This window comes from Triticum dicoccoides, chromosome 2B, assembly GCF_002162155.2.
Source record: "Triticum dicoccoides isolate Atlit2015 ecotype Zavitan chromosome 2B, WEW_v2.0, whole genome shotgun sequence".
Lineage (NCBI taxonomy): Eukaryota > Viridiplantae > Streptophyta > Magnoliopsida > Poales > Poaceae > Triticum > Triticum dicoccoides.
The window spans coordinates 59,791,711-59,797,274 of NC_041383.1; the positions used below are offsets into that span (position 1 = coordinate 59,791,711).

The 5,564-nt window shown below is 43.2% G+C and overlaps 1 pseudogene; it reads right to left on the reverse strand.

Moving 5' to 3' along the window:
* Window positions 1-818: 818 nt before the first annotated feature.
* LOC119360452 lies at window positions 819-4,939 on the reverse strand (annotated as a pseudogene).
* Between the last annotated feature and the right edge of the window lie 625 nt (window positions 4,940-5,564).

Sequence of the window (5,564 nt, forward strand, 5' to 3'; positions counted from 1 at the left end):
TGACCAAACTGGGGACACATCATAGCGCAGCTAACTATACTACGTCCAGGAAGCAAATTAGAAGGGAGTAGCTAGGTGTTGGAAAGTGTGGCTGAGCAGCTTGCTTTTTTTGCTTTGAGGATAGTCCTGATGGTTGTGTTCTGGGGATGAACTGATGGGTTACTGCTTGCTATATCAGTTTTATATTGCTACTACTCATATAGTATCTTATTATCGATATCTAGATCTAATAGGTCCTGATATTACTCACATAGTGTAGCTGTGACCTACGATTGCCAAATTATCTGTTGTTTCAGGAGGCCCTTGATTTGTCGAGTTTTTTCTATGTTAGTGTCGATAGATGGCTTCGGTTTTGATTGAAAACCATTTTTCATGGCACTTGCATTGCTTTTACTATAGTAATGGCCTGAACAACCGAGAGTAGTGTGAAACTCATCTTGGACAACGTCAAGACGTCGATCGGCTAAAAGCCTAAACTGAGAAGAAATTGGGCTATCAACAAACGTGAAGCAATTAACAATGATGTAAGTTGTGCAACAAGCAGTACAGATGGTTCACTTCCCTAAGAGTACATATAAATAGCATTTAAGTTTTCCCTGGAGAAGTGCAAGTTTCCATATTGGAAAGTAACTGGGATTGGCACCATACTGCATCAGTCAGAATTTCATGCCCTAGAAACACACTGCCACAAACTGAAAAAAAGTTATGTGTATTCACTCTCGCTTATGTGTGAAGAGATAAGAGGCCTGTGAAGAAAAATAAAATTAAAGATTACACAAGATTCACATTCGATGTTCAATTCATCTGATATAATCCAGGTTTGGTTTCAAAGTTCTTGACTTTGCATTAGCAGTCAAGCTCATATCGAAATTGCTTATTCGAAGAATCTGATATAAGCCAGGTCTGATGTTGCAAATCTTGCACACAACAGTATCCCAATAATTCTTCATATGGTCCTATCACATCTTCTATTCTGTAGCTTCCTTCTAAATACATGAGTAACTAACAACAGCTTCAGCAAGAAGCAGAGCATGGCATGTCATTCAGGGTAAACCTCGTAGCAGAAGTAGTTACAGGTTGTTTGGGAGCAGACCGACAAACGGCCACCCACACTATACAAGACTGTTACTAGGTTTCCCTATAATCATCCCGGAGGAAGTTTTTGTCGAGCGAGCGAACTCGCATAGTTTGTTCACTTGCGGTAAAGAATGTCACAATGGCCATGCCGACACAGTAAGGTCAGCATGGGTGTGCCATCAGATGATAGCAAGTCAGCATCATAGCTTCCCTGCTTCAGCGGTATAGGAGCTGTGCTCGAAGAAAGGTAGCTCGGAGTCAAACGGAGAGGGCCCTTCTCCAAGTCAGACTCATGGAAGAAATCGAGGTGCTTCACTAACACACCTCGATCAGTCGAACTCTTGTCCACGACTTCGACACGCAACGGTATGCCGAGTGCATACGTTAAAGCCCTCATTTGTGTAGTGGTAGCTTCAGCATCCAGGGATCGCACCGCTTTCCAACAGAACTGTTATCACAACCATATATGTGGAATAATGGTGAGTGTAATCTGTCAGTGCTAAACGTAGTATTAGCTATCTTTATATCGTAAATCACAGAAAATTGACTAGTGGGAAACTTTATTTCTGAGTTCAAATGTTTATCCAGAGAGAAAGATAATTAGTATGCCAAGTCTCAAGGACAAAGAGGGCAAGATAATCCATCTGTAGTACAGTATACCAAGAATGATATCCGAGGATAATACGAGGGAGCAGAAATTCTACCTGGAGGACATTCAATTTTTTAGGGATAGATTGCTTGTAGAACTCGTCTGTACGGATTTCTGTCTCAGTAAGCAACCTAAGGAGAGAAATAACTGGCAAAAACATGTTATATACAGAACAAATAGACAAACAACACATCCTAAACAAGGATCGATATCCTTACTCCTGCCTGAAAACGACTCCTGCAGGCTTCTCTGGTACAGCCATTCAGAAGTACAGCTACAAAAGACAACAGAACTTGTTTGTAAACAAAAATATAACTAACACGAAATGAAGGTATCTTAAATATATCGTCAAGACCTTTCTATGAATATCAAGTTAAAACATACACATACCCTGCTGCAATGACATTGAGAACCTCATTGAGCTCCTGAAACAAAGTGGAGACACTAGGTTATGTATCTAATTTAAGCTGTATCATGAAGAGAATGTCAAAGTGGTACAGGAGTCCATCCCTCTTCCAGAAGCAGTGGCGAAAAAATATCATATAAACCCAGCCAAAGATCATGCTGATTGATACGTAATGCTCAATTATGTTCATAGTGAATTTGGTGTTCGCAGCAAGCACTTATAGCTGTTAGATAGTGGCATAGTGCCCACAATTAAGCGAAAATTTGAAATCAAAACAACAATCATCAAGAACAACATAAAACATGGCAAACTGAAAATTTAATACAACTGTGAAGGAATGAAACATTCTAGTGCCCTACCCATGTAGTTGTCCTGCACTCTGCATCATCTTATCCATCTGTTATTTTCTTTAAGGCATTGTTCAGTCTGTTTTAAGGCATTGTTTTATGTATGTAATTATTTTTTACATAAATGGAGAAGGAGATAAGGGGGGAAAATGTTTATGCTTCTGTAAGCTAGTACAGTACTTACAGAAACAACACTTGAGAAGTATTCTTCAGGATCTATTGAGAAGTCTGCTTTGTGCCACACAAGACAAGAGAATCTATCTTTAGACATTTCCAAACATTCCATAAGACGAGTAACCTCAGCTTGTTTTTATCTTGCATCTGTCGAAGGATCTCCTGTAGACAAGCCTGTTTGTATTACATTTCCATGCAGATCAAGAAAGGAATACCATCATCATGATTAAGTAAACTGAAACAGTTACCATGTAGGAGAACATAAAAGCTCTGTAAAAACAGCTGCCATCTTGGCGAGTTCTTCTGAAGAGCACATAATGCTTACTGAGAATCTATATAAGAAAATGATTTTCAGATATGCACAACAAACTAAATCATGACAATGCTTAGCATGAAATTAGCTGAAGGCAGACAAACCTTCATCTTTTCCTGGATGATGGAATTATCTGGAGATTCACGAACCAATTCCGAGAGTTGTTCCTGCAATAACAAGAATAAGAATCACAAAAGGTAGCATTAAGGTATGATGGATGATATGCAGTCCTCTAACTTGAGCATGGATTTGGAATAGTAATGCTGATGAAGCAAAATTGTTTTTATGGTTTTCACACATGGAAAAAAACTGAGGATTTCATGGTAAGAGAACTTCTGTTTCAAGAAAGAAGAAATTATAAGGTGCAAAATATTGATTACAATTCACAGTGATATTCATTTAACATCTGCCGACATCATAGTACTTTCCACTGTTTAATTGCTAAATACAACATCTAAGAAATTGTATGCTGAAAGAATAAACAAACACATAACGACTGGGGCACTAAACAAGCTTACTGTGGAAATGATTGAGAATGTAACTCCCAAATATCATGGGATAGTCAATTGGCAAAAAACTGAATATCTTGTGATAGTCTACGGTAAAAGGACGTATGGGAGGTCAGGTACACTCAGGTGGTCTGAAACTGAACCGAGCACGAAAAAGAGAATTTATTGCTTTACAGAGTGCATTCACTTCATGGTTGAAGAGCTTACATAATCTAAGATTGCAATTGCTCAATACAACATCTAAGATTATATACTAAAACAGTAAGCAAACACAGAACGACTGGGGCACTGAACAAGTTTACTGAGGAAATGTTTGAGAATGTAACTCCCAAATATTATGTGATAGTCAATTGGCAAAAAAAAATTGAATATCTTGTAATAGTCTATGGTAATAAGACATTCGGGCGTTCAGGTACGCTCAGGTGCAGTCCCTGCTCAGGTGGTCTGAAATTGATCCGAGCACAAGAAAGAGAATTTACTCCATTATAGAGGGCATTCACTTCATCGTTGAAGAGTTTAAAAAACTCTAAGGTACAGCATTCTCACCTGAGGTCCTAATGCTGTCGGACGAGCATGTCGACACCCGAAACCACCAGTGAGGGCGTGGTCCGTTCTCCCATCTGAGCAGTAGAAAGAATAAGTTGCAATGAGATGATATCATCAGTTATGTTTCCTCATCACTCATGAAGAGTATAGAGAGGAAGTTACCAGGACGTGACCCCCCGAGCTCCCCTTCCGAATCCTGATCATCCTCTTCTTCCTCCCCTGAATCTTCATCATCTCCTAGCTCCCCTTCTTCCAGCTCCACCTAGAAAATGGTAGAGCATTCCTTGTATAAGAGGAATTTTCCAGCACAAATGGAGTGAACAGGGAATACCAGAACATCCTTCTTGGGTTACCAAGTTCAGCTGATTGTACCACAATTTTGGGTCAAATTAGAAAATCCCACACATCCCCACGAACTGCAAGGACTTCCAGAAGGGTCCGCGCCTATATCAAACTAATCCATTGGAGGAACCTACGAACGCGGCCGATGCTACAGCCAAGAACTCATCCCCCCAGGAACTGACCACCGCGCCCGATCCGACAGCCAGCCAAGAACTCGTATCCCCCGCAAACTGGGCGCAAGAACAGGGCAAGAACACCCAATTTCGCCGACCGGACCAGATTCTGGCGAAAAGATCGCCGAGCAATCGCAACCCAAGATGGTACAAGGCGCTGAGAACTCACCGGATCCTTGTCGGCGGGAGGCGGCGGGGACCCTGGAGGCTGAAGCGGGGACGGTGAGGTGGGAAGCCCCGTCTGGTCGCGAGAGGGAGACTGCGCGGGCGGTGGCGGTGCTGCCGGCAACCGTGGGGCCTTCGTCGGTCTAGCATCGCCGCCGCCGCCGCCGCCGCTGTCGTCTCCGGTGCTTCCCGCGCTGGATGGCTGGGCCAAGTCATCGTATTCTCTCTTCGGGCCCATTTCTTTCCTCGATGGATTCTCTCGCTTCTCCCCTTGTCTCGTGTGGAATTTGCGTACCGCTCCTCTCCAGGGACCCAACTGCTGCATATTTATACCCGTATCATGCATCCGACCCAAAGGCAGGGTGCCGTTGCAAACAGGCTGAAACATTCTTTACTTTGAAAACTATAAACGTTTTGCTTGAGCGTATGCAACATACTTAGAATACCTACTGCAGCTTCTTTATTAACTAATGTATAAAGGCGCATGATTTTTTCCCATGATTTTCATAATTTATGGAGCAGTGGCCGTATGGATGGCCGGAGATGATCAATGATGCGCCGGACGTGGACGGTGCACGGAGTGGCCTTCCTTTTCTTCATCTACGCGCCCTCCTTGGCGATGGCGACGCCGCGGCCGTCGGTTTCCTAGCTCTCTTGCTGTCGCCGGGAGCTGTGGGAGGGCGGCCGACCATCACCAAAGAAGCAGTGGCCACCTCGGCGGACTTGCCAGGGGTTGGAGCTAGTGCTTCCGGACAGTGAACATTTTTCACCCCCCCCCCAACCTCTTCTTCCGTGCGGGCGGCGGCGCGGGGGTGGTTTTCGGTGGGGACAAGCCAACATCAATGTGGCAGAAGGCTCTTGGC